The 10,689-nt window shown below is 46.2% G+C and overlaps 1 non-coding gene across 1 annotated transcript; it reads left to right on the forward strand.

The window, feature by feature from the left end:
- Positions 1-10,312: 10,312 nt before the first annotated feature.
- Positions 10,313-10,384, forward strand: TRNAE-UUC (transfer RNA glutamic acid (anticodon UUC)). The gene has a single exon. It is a non-coding gene; the product is annotated as a tRNA-Glu (tRNA).
- Positions 10,385-10,689: the final 305 nt, after the last annotated feature.

Consider the following 10,689-nt stretch of genomic DNA (forward strand, 5'->3'; position numbering starts at 1 on the left):
TTGGTTCACCCCTCCCCCCCTCTGGCAGTGGTATTGGTTCACCCCTCCCCCCCCCATAGCCCCATGTGTAATATGCTGCACCCTCTTTTATACCGAGTCCCCACCCTCCCCCGCATACCAGATAAAAGATAAAATAGAAATAAAGACGAACATTTCTTTTCATTTACAATAGAATAAGGGGGGACTATAACCCCTGTCAGGTTTTCTTTGTCATCTGTGTCCCCATTGGGGGGATTTCCCTTCACTTCCTTTCCCATAGACAAAACAGGAAGTGAGAGAAATCCTCCCAAAGTGACATCATCCCTGGGTGTCACCAGAACTAGTGTCCCCATTGGAGGATTTCCCCTCTAATTCCTGTTCTGGTGACAACCCAAAATCTGGAATGTTTCTTTCACTTTTGTTGGTAAATAGAGAGAATGAAGCTCCCTAAAGGGGGCGCAGACAGCAATAAAAACCTGACAGGGGTTCTAATCCCTCTCCACTCCATCTAACACCAACAATAAAAACATTTTCCTTTATTTATAATATAACATATGGTGGAGAATTTTTAAAAAATGATTTGGCAGTGAAAGTGGCAGTTAAAATGTGTGTGTGTAGGGGGAGGGGAGGGGGAGGGGTTACTTGGTTTGACAGTTAAAGGGTTGAAACAAATGAACAATATAGTTTGGTGGTGAAAGGGTTAAAAACTGAAAGAATTTGGCAGTTGAAGAGAATGAATCTTCCTAAAGGGGGCGCAGACAGCAATAAAAACCTGACAGGGGCTCTAATCCCTCTCCACTCCATCTAACACTAACAATAAACAAGTTTTCCTTTAGTGATAATTTTACATTTGGGCAAGAAATGTAAAAAACACATTTTGGTTTTGTCGGTAAAAGGGTTAAAAATGGGGGGAGGGGAGGGTATAAAAAATGAAAAAAAGTTGGTTTGGCGCTGAAAGGGTTAAAAAAATAAAACTTACAAAAATCTGTGTTTTGAAAAAAAAATGGTTCATAGAAAGGGTTAAAAATGAAAAAAAAAATATTTTGCAATGAAAGGGTTAAAAACAAAAGGGGGAGGGGAATTGGTTTCATAAATGAAAGGGGAAACATTTGATTTGGCAGTGAAAGGGTTAAAAATGGAGAAATAATTGGTGTGTAATAATGATAAAATAAAAGAAAAGATTTGATGGAGGATTTCTAAGGCTCCATTCACAATGTTATAAGAATAGAGATCTTTATTTCAGGCATGGGACTGTAAGGGTTAAATCTCATTCACAATAACATGTTCTTCTAGGAGCCGTATATCCCTATTAGATCCGTATACTGATCCTACAGGCTGAATTCACAAAGCTCACAAATAAGGACGTGGCTCCTTTAAGAAAAATCGTCAGTTATTTTTCAAAAAAAAAAAAAAAGGTCACCTGACTGCACTCTGCGATCTGATTGGTCCCTTGATTCTCTGACTATGATGTCATAGGCTGAGTCTCTATATAGAAAGAAGTAGGTCAGTGAGCTCTCAGAAGCTCAGATATCACTGACCAGTGAACAGGTGCTTCTTATCTCTCCTGAGATATTTCTTGCGATTTTATTGGATTTGATTTTGTTCGATTCAATTTCATTGCGATTTCTATTGTCATACATTTAAAGCGAGTTTCTTTATTCCTAATAATGAACCGATTTAAATGTAATCGGCTTCTTTCTCTGAAAAACACCAAAGAGAAAGCCAGCAAAGGAGGGGCAATGGTAGGAGGTATCAGTGACCAGCCTGCAGATACCCCAACCAAAAAGCCCCCCAAAATGAAGAGGATTGTGCGCGGCTGTTTCAGAGCCGTTGTTGGATGTTTCGGTTCCGGCTGTAAAGCCAAAAGAGATCAACGATATACAGACACCGAAATTGGTAAGTGTTATGGATAGTGATAGATACAAAAAGTACTCTGGATAAGTCACCTACACTCATCGATCAAATTATTGATTATTTGTTTTCATAGAATTATAGAACAGAAGGGATATTAAAGTGATTGATAAGCCACAATCTGATCTTTATATCATCTCCTCTGTCAGATAAAAATCTGCATCCTCGTGCCTGTGCGTTATTTATAAATAAAACGCTTTCTACTTGTATTAAAGAGGAAGGAATCCCATCCATTTAACACTTTCAAAAAACATTTCTATTTCTGGCATGTCGGGAATGCTAACTGTCACATTGGTTGTGCTCTCAACCAAACTGTCAAACCATCCAATGGCTGCTGTCATAACGGATCACATGTGCAGCATTATGGCAGTTGGAGATTCACCACTTCAATACCGGCACTTCCCCCCCTTCCTGCCCAGGACAATGTTCAGCTTTCAGCGCTGTCCCACTTTGAATGACAATTACACGGTCATACAACACTGTACACAAACTACATTTTTATCATTTTCTTCCCACAAATAGAGATTTCTTTTGCTGGTATTTCATCACCTCTGGGGGGGGGGGGGTTATTTTTTGCTAAACAAACTAAAAAAGAACCCAATTTTTGAACGAAAAAACTTTTTCTTAGTTTGTCATAAAATTTTGTTTTCTCCTTCACTGATGTGCACTGATGAGGCGGCACTGATGAGGCGGCACTGATAGAAACTGGTAGGATCAGCCAGCTATTTCATACACAGCACAAGCACTGTGCTCTATAACAGGCTTTAAAGGAACAGGATCTTCTTTAGGCCCCTTTCACACTGGGGCGGTAGGGGCGTCGGCGGTAAAACCGCGCTGTTTTACCGCGGTATTCGGCCGCTAGCAGTGTGGTTTTAACCCCCGGCTGGCGGCCGAAAAAGGGTTAAAACCCCTGGTATAGCGCGGCTATAGCCGCAGTATTACCGCGGTATAGCCGCGCTGTCCCATTGATTTCAATGGGCAGGAGCGGTTTAGGAGCAGTGATTACACCGCTCCTTCCCCGCTCCAAAGATGCGGCTTGCAGATTTTTTCTTCTCCTGCCAGCGCACCGCTTCAGTGTGAAAGCCCTCGGGGCCCTCGGCCTTTCACACTGAACAAACAGCGGGGGCTGTTTAGGGGCGGTTTGCAGGCGCTATTTTTAGCGCAATAATGCCTGCAAACCGCCCCAGTGTGAAAGGGGTCTTAATGGTGCCAAAACACACAAAAATATATTTTGTTACAAAAACATCGTTATTGGAGTCCAAAGTTTTAAAAGAAAGGGGGGGGGGGGGGGGCAATGAATGTTGTCCACATTTTATAAAGACAATTCAGTGCACATGTACACTATACACATAAAGCTACTGTAACCATATGTACACATGTATAGGGATTGCCATGAACATTGATGAGGGGTCCCCCACATATGTACACATGTATAGGGATTGCCATGGACATTGATGAGGGGTCCCCCCCATATGTACACATGTATAGGGATTGCCATGGACATTGATGAGGGGTCCCCCCATATGTACACATGTATAGGGATTGCCATGGACATTGATGAGGGGTCCCCCCATATGTACACATGTATAGGGATTGCCATGGTCATTGATGAGGGGTCCCCCCCATATGTACACATGTATAGGGATTGCCATGGACATTGATGAGGGGTCCCCCCCATATGTACACATGTATAGGGATTGCCATGGACATTGATGAGGGGTCCCCCCCATATGTACACATGTATAGGGATTGCCATGGACATTGATGAGGGGTCCCCCCATATGTACACATGTATAGGGATTGCCATGGACATTGATGAGGGGTCCCCCATATGTACACATGTATAGGGATTGCCATGGACATTGATGAGGGGTCCCCCCATATGTACACATGTATAGGGATTGCCATGGACATTGATGAGGGGTCCCCCCCATATGTACACATGTATAGGGATTGCCATGGACATTGATGAGGGGTCCCCCCCATATTTACACATGTATAGGGATTGCCATGGACATTGATGAGGGGTCCCCCCATATGTACACATGTATAGGGATTGCCATGGACATTGATGAGGGGTCCCCCATATGTACACATGTATAGGGATTGCCATGGACATTGATGAGGGGTCCCCCATATGTACACATGTATAGGGATTGCCATGGACATTGATGAGGGGTCCCCCCATATGTACACATGTATAGGGATTGCCATGGACATTGATGAGGGGTCCCCCATATGTACACATGTATAGGGATTGCCATGGACATTGATGAGGGGTCCCCCCCATATGTACACATGTATAGGGATTGCCATGGACATTGATGAGGGGTCCCCCCATATGTACACATGTATAGGGATTGCCATGAACATTGATGAGGGGTCCCCCCCATATGTACACATGTATAGGGATTGCCATGAACATTGATGAGGGGTCCCCCCCATATGTACACATGTATAGGGATTGCCATGAACATTGATGAGGGGTCCCCCCCATATGTACACATGTATAGGGATTGCCATGGACATTGATGAGGGGTCCCCCCCATATGTACACATGTATAGGGATTGCCATGGTCATTGATGAGGGGGTCCCCCATATGTACACATGTATAGGGATTGCCATGGACATTGATGAGGGGTCCCCCCCATATGTACACATGTATAGGGATTGCCATGGACATTGATGAGGGGTCCCCCCATATGTACACATGTATAGGGATTGCCATGGACATTGATGAGGGGTCCCCCCCCATATGTACACATGTATAGGGATTGCCATGGACATTGATGAGGGGTCCCCCCCATATGTACACATGTATAGGGATTGCCATGGACATTGATGAGGGGTCCCCCCCATATGTACACATGTATAGGGATTGCCATGGTCATTGATGAGGGGTCCCCCCCATATGTACACATGTATAGGGATTGCCATGGACATTGATGAGGGGTCCCCCCCATATGTACACATGTATAGGGATTGCCATGGACATTGATGAGGGGTCCCCCCCATATGTACACATGTATAGGGATTGCCATGGACATTGATGGCTTTTTTCCTGTAAACAGAAATCTGATTTTTAAACCAAGAGAAGCAAACAGTAATTCTTGGCGCTGTATACGGGGAGCCAACCCCTCCCCCACCCACCTCTCTCTCCACCCGTCAGCTCCTAATCGACTTTCTTTTTTTGAACAAGCTTTGCACCCCCTTATTACAGGCTGGGCAGATCACCTCAGTGCCAACCACCTTCCAGAAATGTCCAATATGGACAGAACACATATACATAGTAGCCAACATTAAAAAAAAAAAAAGAATTCTAATGCCTTTAGGGTGCAGGTGGTGTAATCTGCAGTGCTGCACTCCCCAACAATTACAGTCCAGGCCTGTCCCTGATTGGTTGATATAGAAGAGGCCAGAACTTAAATGTAATTATTGGGAACTGCAGTGCAGAAGATCATTCCGTCTGCACCCCAAAGGCATTAAATAGACCCTTTATGCCCCTCCCCCCTGCTGAACAAATGGGGCCCCAGTAGGTTGCTGCAGGGACGTGCTGTAAATTAGCTCCCACAGACAGTATCTATTTCATCATTCGCCTGGAATTCTGCCTGTGACTCCGCCCACACTTTCCGATATGGAATGGCCAGCAGGAGTGCTGTGATTCTGCCTGTGATTCCAAATCATGGGAAAACGGGCAGCAAGCATCCCATTACATTATTCTTAATGGCACCCCAAACATGGCAAGATCTTGTCACCATTGTCACATGACAGAATCACATGGCAATTGATCCAAAACATGCAGGGTACTATTCCTTCACTTTGGGGTGCGGCGGAGTAATCTGTAATGCAGCGGTTCCCGGTCCCGGCTTCTTCTATATCGATCCACCACAACAATTCAAGGGATTACAATAAAAGAGGCCGGGTGTTTGATAATAAGAAACAGAAGCACTGCAGATTACTCCCCACACCCGGAAGTGAAGATTCAGTCCCCTTTCTGACTCCATTCATTTTAGTGGGTCGGTAAAACTTCCAGGCAACCAGAATTTTTATATGAAGGCCAACATTAGTCATCCCTGTGTCCCTGTCATGTCGGGTTTATTTATTGTCCCTGACACTGGAATTTTATACTTTTCTCTATAATTTGATGTTGTATAAAAAATATATGAAATGTAGGTGAAGGTGCTAAATCTGATTCTTCTTTTTTATTGCAGATGTACGCGGTATTTACTGCAGACACAGCTCACAAGGCAGGTCTGCCCCAGTGAGCGAGACAGAATATGAAAGCTACATTGAGACTCCACCAGTATGTGTCGTTCACACGGAGACGCTGCCAGCATGTGACGTTCACACGGACACTTCGCCGGCATGTGATGTTCACACGGAGACTCCAGCAGCATGTGACGTTCATACGGACACTTCGCCGGCATGTGACGTTCACACGGAGACTACAAGGAACCAAGGTACGGATGTACCAATACAGGTCCACACAGTGGTGGTGGATGCCACTCCAGCAACAGGAGGGTCATTCCATCAGCCCTCCCAAGGACCAGGTACAGCTGTACCAACAGAGGTCTCCACACTGGTGGCACCGGCCACTGCAGAAACCAGAGGGTCTTCTAATCAGTCCTCCCAGGGGCCTGATTTGGCTGTAACATGGGTTTCTACAGTGGTGGCGGCGGCCACTGCAGTAACTGGAGGGTCTTCACATCAGCCCTCTATGTCTCCTTCTGTTGCTTCTGAATCACCAACTATCAATGTGGTTGGACTAACAAGACAATTGGCTGTTCCTAGAAGAAGACTCAACAAAAAGTTTGAGGAACCCTCCCAGGGACCAGGTACAGCTGTACCAACACAGGTCCCTACACTGGTGGAGGCTGCCACTCCAGTAACTGGAGGGTCTTCCCATCAGCCCTCCCTTTTAATTTTTGGAGCTTCTGAATCACCAACTATCAATGTAGTTGGACAAACAAGACAACTAGTTGTTCCTAGAAGAAGACTCAACAAAAAGTCTGAGGAACCCACCCAGGGACCAGGTACAGCTGTACCAACACAGGTCCCTACACTGGTGGCTTCTGCCACTCCAGTAACTGGAGGGTCTTCCCATCAGCCCTCCCTTTTCGTTTTTGGAGCTTCTGAATCACCAACTATCAATGTAGTTGGACAAACAAGACAATTGGCTGTTCCTAGAAGAAGACTCAACAAAAAGTCTGAGGAACCCACCCAGGGACCAGGTACGGTTGTACCAACACAGGTCCCTACACTGGTGGCGGCTGCCACTCCAGTAACTGGAGGGTCTTCCCATCAACCCTCCCTTTTTGTTTTTGGAGCTACTGAATCACCAACTATCAACGTAAATGGACAAACAAGACAAATGGCTGTTCCTAGAAGAAGGCTCAACAAAATGTCTGAGGAACCCTCTCAGGGACCAGGTACGGGTGTGCCAACACAGGTCCCTACACTGGTGGTGGCTGCCACTCCAGTAACCGAAGGGTCTTCCCATCAGTCCTCGATTTTTGTTTTTGGAGCTTCTGAATCACCAACTATCAATGTAAATGGACAAATAAGACAATTGGCTGTTCCTAAAAGAAGACTTAGAAAGTCTGAAGAACCCTCTCAGGGACCAGGTACGGCTTTACCAACACAGGTCCCTACACTGGTGGCGCCTGCCACCCCAGTAACCGAAGGGTCTTCCAATCAGCCCTCCATTTTTGTTTTTGGAGCTTCTGAATCACCAACTACCATTGTAAATGGGAAAACAAGACGATTGGCTGTTCCTAGAAGAAAACTTAGAAAGTCTGAGGAACCCTCTCAGGGACCAGGTACGGCTTTACCAACACAGGTCCCTACACTGGTGGCAGCTGACACTCCAGTAACCGACGGATCTTCCGATCAGCCCTCCATTTTTGTTTTTGGAGCTTCTGAATCACCAACTACCATTGTAAATGGGAAAACAAGACGATTGGCTGTTCCTAGAAGAAAACTTAGAAAGTCTGAGGAACCCTCTCAGGGACCAGGTACGGCTTTACCAACACAGGCCCCTACACTGGTGGCAGCTGACACTCCAGTAACCGACGGGTCTTCCCATCAGCCCTCCCAGGGACCAGGTACAGCTGTACCAACAGAGGTCTCCACACTGGTGGCAGCGGCCACTGCAGAAACCGGAGGGTCTTCTAATCAGTCCTCCCAGGGGCCTGATTTGGCTGTAACAAAAGCTTCTGAATCATCAACTATCAATGAAAATGGACAATTAAGACGACTGGCTGCGGAACCCTCCCAGGGACCAAGTATGGCTGTGCCAACACATGTCCCTACACTGGTGGTGGCCGCCACTCCAGTAACCAGAAGGTCTTCTCATCAGCCCTCCATTTTCGTTTTTGGAGCTTCTGAATCACAAACTGTGGCCAAACCTGCAAAAATGAGACAAATGGATGTTCCTAAAGGTACGGCTGTACCAACAGAGGTCATTAACTGGAGAGCCTTCTAATCAGTCCCTCCAGGGGCCCAATATGTAACACAGGACCCTACACTGGTGGTGGCTGCCACTTCAGCAACCGAAGAGTCTTCCCAGGAACCAGATAACGCTGTACCAAGACAGGTCTCTGCATCAACGATTCATCTACTGAGCTCACCTAAAAGGTATTTCCAATTTTTCAGCCACGTTTTTTACACTTACTTTATATTTGTTACATGTTCCCATTCACATAGCTTAGCATAGCTTTAAGAAGACTGTAAAAATTGCTGCTCACCATTAAAAGAGGAACCCCATGGAAAAAATGAAAAAATAAATAAAAAATAAACATGGCCACCCAAAATCCAGACCCTTACTGAGCATGCATTTGCAGGCCAGGAAAGGGGGGGAGGGGGGTGAGCATGCACCGCCCTCTTCTCCTCACCCATACCAGGCCACATGCCCTCAACATGGGGAGGTGTCTTGTCAGGGGGGAGGGGGGTCCCCCTTTGCAAGGAGCACTCCCCATGTTGGGGGCATGTGGTCTAGTATGGCTCAGAAGTGGAGGGGGGTGCACGCTCATCCCCCCCTTTCCTAGCCTGCATGCTCGGTTAGGGTTCTGGTATCAGATTTATGGGGGTCATGGTTTTTTGTCATTTTTCGCATGCGATTCCTTCCTTAAAGGTGAGCAGCAAACTTTACAATTTTTATTAAGTTTTACCCTGTGAATGAAAACATGTAACAGATATAAAGTAGGTGTCATCCCAATTTGACTGCAAAAGTGGAAATACCTTTTAGGTGAGCGTCAAAGAAGTAGCGCTGGTGCCCCATTCAAATGGTCACCATTCAGACGCCCATAAAAACAGCAGAGGCCAGCCAGCAGACCTGGCCAGCAGCTCCACAGACAATGACAGACAATGATGACGGACCATCAGGGCATCTTTGTTGCCCAATCTACTATACTGGGAATAGACTCTCTTACCATCTATGAAGAGCCAGGCTTCCACATTCAAGTGAGTTGTCCTGTCCCTGTCTGTCTACATTTCAGTTCACACTCATGGCTAGCTCATGTTCTCTTACATAAGACAGAGCTTATCCATAGAGACACTATACAGACCAGAGGACATGTATTTGTCCCACTCCACACAAAGGACATCACCAATATTGGTGAAGTGACCACTGAGGCCTACAACAGCTGAAGGACTCTGTAGCTTCAGGTCACTCTACAAAAAGGATCTGCATTTCTAGGTCACTTAAAAATATTGTAACCCAGGGAGAATGAAGGGGAAATATGGACGGCTCATGGGTAGGCTGGATGGAATGAGAACTGTTCATAGAGTCTCCCCCTACAGGACAGAATGTGGAAGAGGATTTGATTTTTGAACACAGGGGAGGCATGGACAGTTCATCCGTAGGGTTGGTGAAATGAGAACAGTTCATACAAACTCCCCCTACAGAACAGAATATGAAAGATTCATAAGGAAATTTAAAGTCGAAGGAGGAAGAGGTGGAAATACAGAACTTCCCTTCATAGATGAAGTTCTGCTTTAAGATCGGCCAGCACAGAGGCTTAGTAGTTAGCACTTCTGCCTTGCAGCACTGGGGTGTTTGGTCCATATCCTGACCAGGACACTGTCTGCATGGAGTCTGCATGTTCTCCCTGTGCTTGTGTGGGTTTCCTCCTACAGCCCAAAGACATGCTGGTAGGTTAAATAGCTCCATTCAGTGCACCCAAGATGGCTGCTTCACCTCCGAAGCGCTTTGAGTGGGCATCACTGATTTACCCTGCTCAGCAGGGGCAGGCCTCAGAAAAAAGAGGCTGCATATGGGCAACACAGAGGCTTAGTGGTTAGCCTTGCAGCACTGGGGTCCTTGGTTCAAATCCTGACCAGGACACTATCTGCATGGACTTCGCATGTTCTCCCTGTGCTTGCGTGGGTTTCCTCCGGGTACTCCGGTTTCCTCCCACACTCGCGTTGGTGGTGCAGTGGTGAGCATAACTGCTTTTCAAGCAGCTGACCCGGGTTCGATTCCCGGCCAACGTAATCTCACAAGATGGCTGCCTCACCTGGTAAGTGTCCCCCCCTCCCCTCATATTATATCTGTATATACAATATTCTCTCTACAGTACTATGCAAAAGATTTAACCAGGTGTGAACAAATGCTGTAACCACAGGGGCGATGTGATCCTTTTCTGTCTATGGCCTGGTCGGAGATCACTATGATCCTATCATAGGGGTCATGTGACCCCTGTCTGGCTATGTCCTGGTCAGAGATCGGTATGAACCTACCATAGGGGTCATGTGATCCCTTCCTATGTCCTGGTGAGAGATCACTATAAAACTACCAT

This window comes from Aquarana catesbeiana, linkage group LG11, assembly GCF_042186555.1.
Source record: "Aquarana catesbeiana isolate 2022-GZ linkage group LG11, ASM4218655v1, whole genome shotgun sequence".
Classification (NCBI taxonomy): Eukaryota; Metazoa; Chordata; class Amphibia; order Anura; family Ranidae; genus Aquarana; species Aquarana catesbeiana.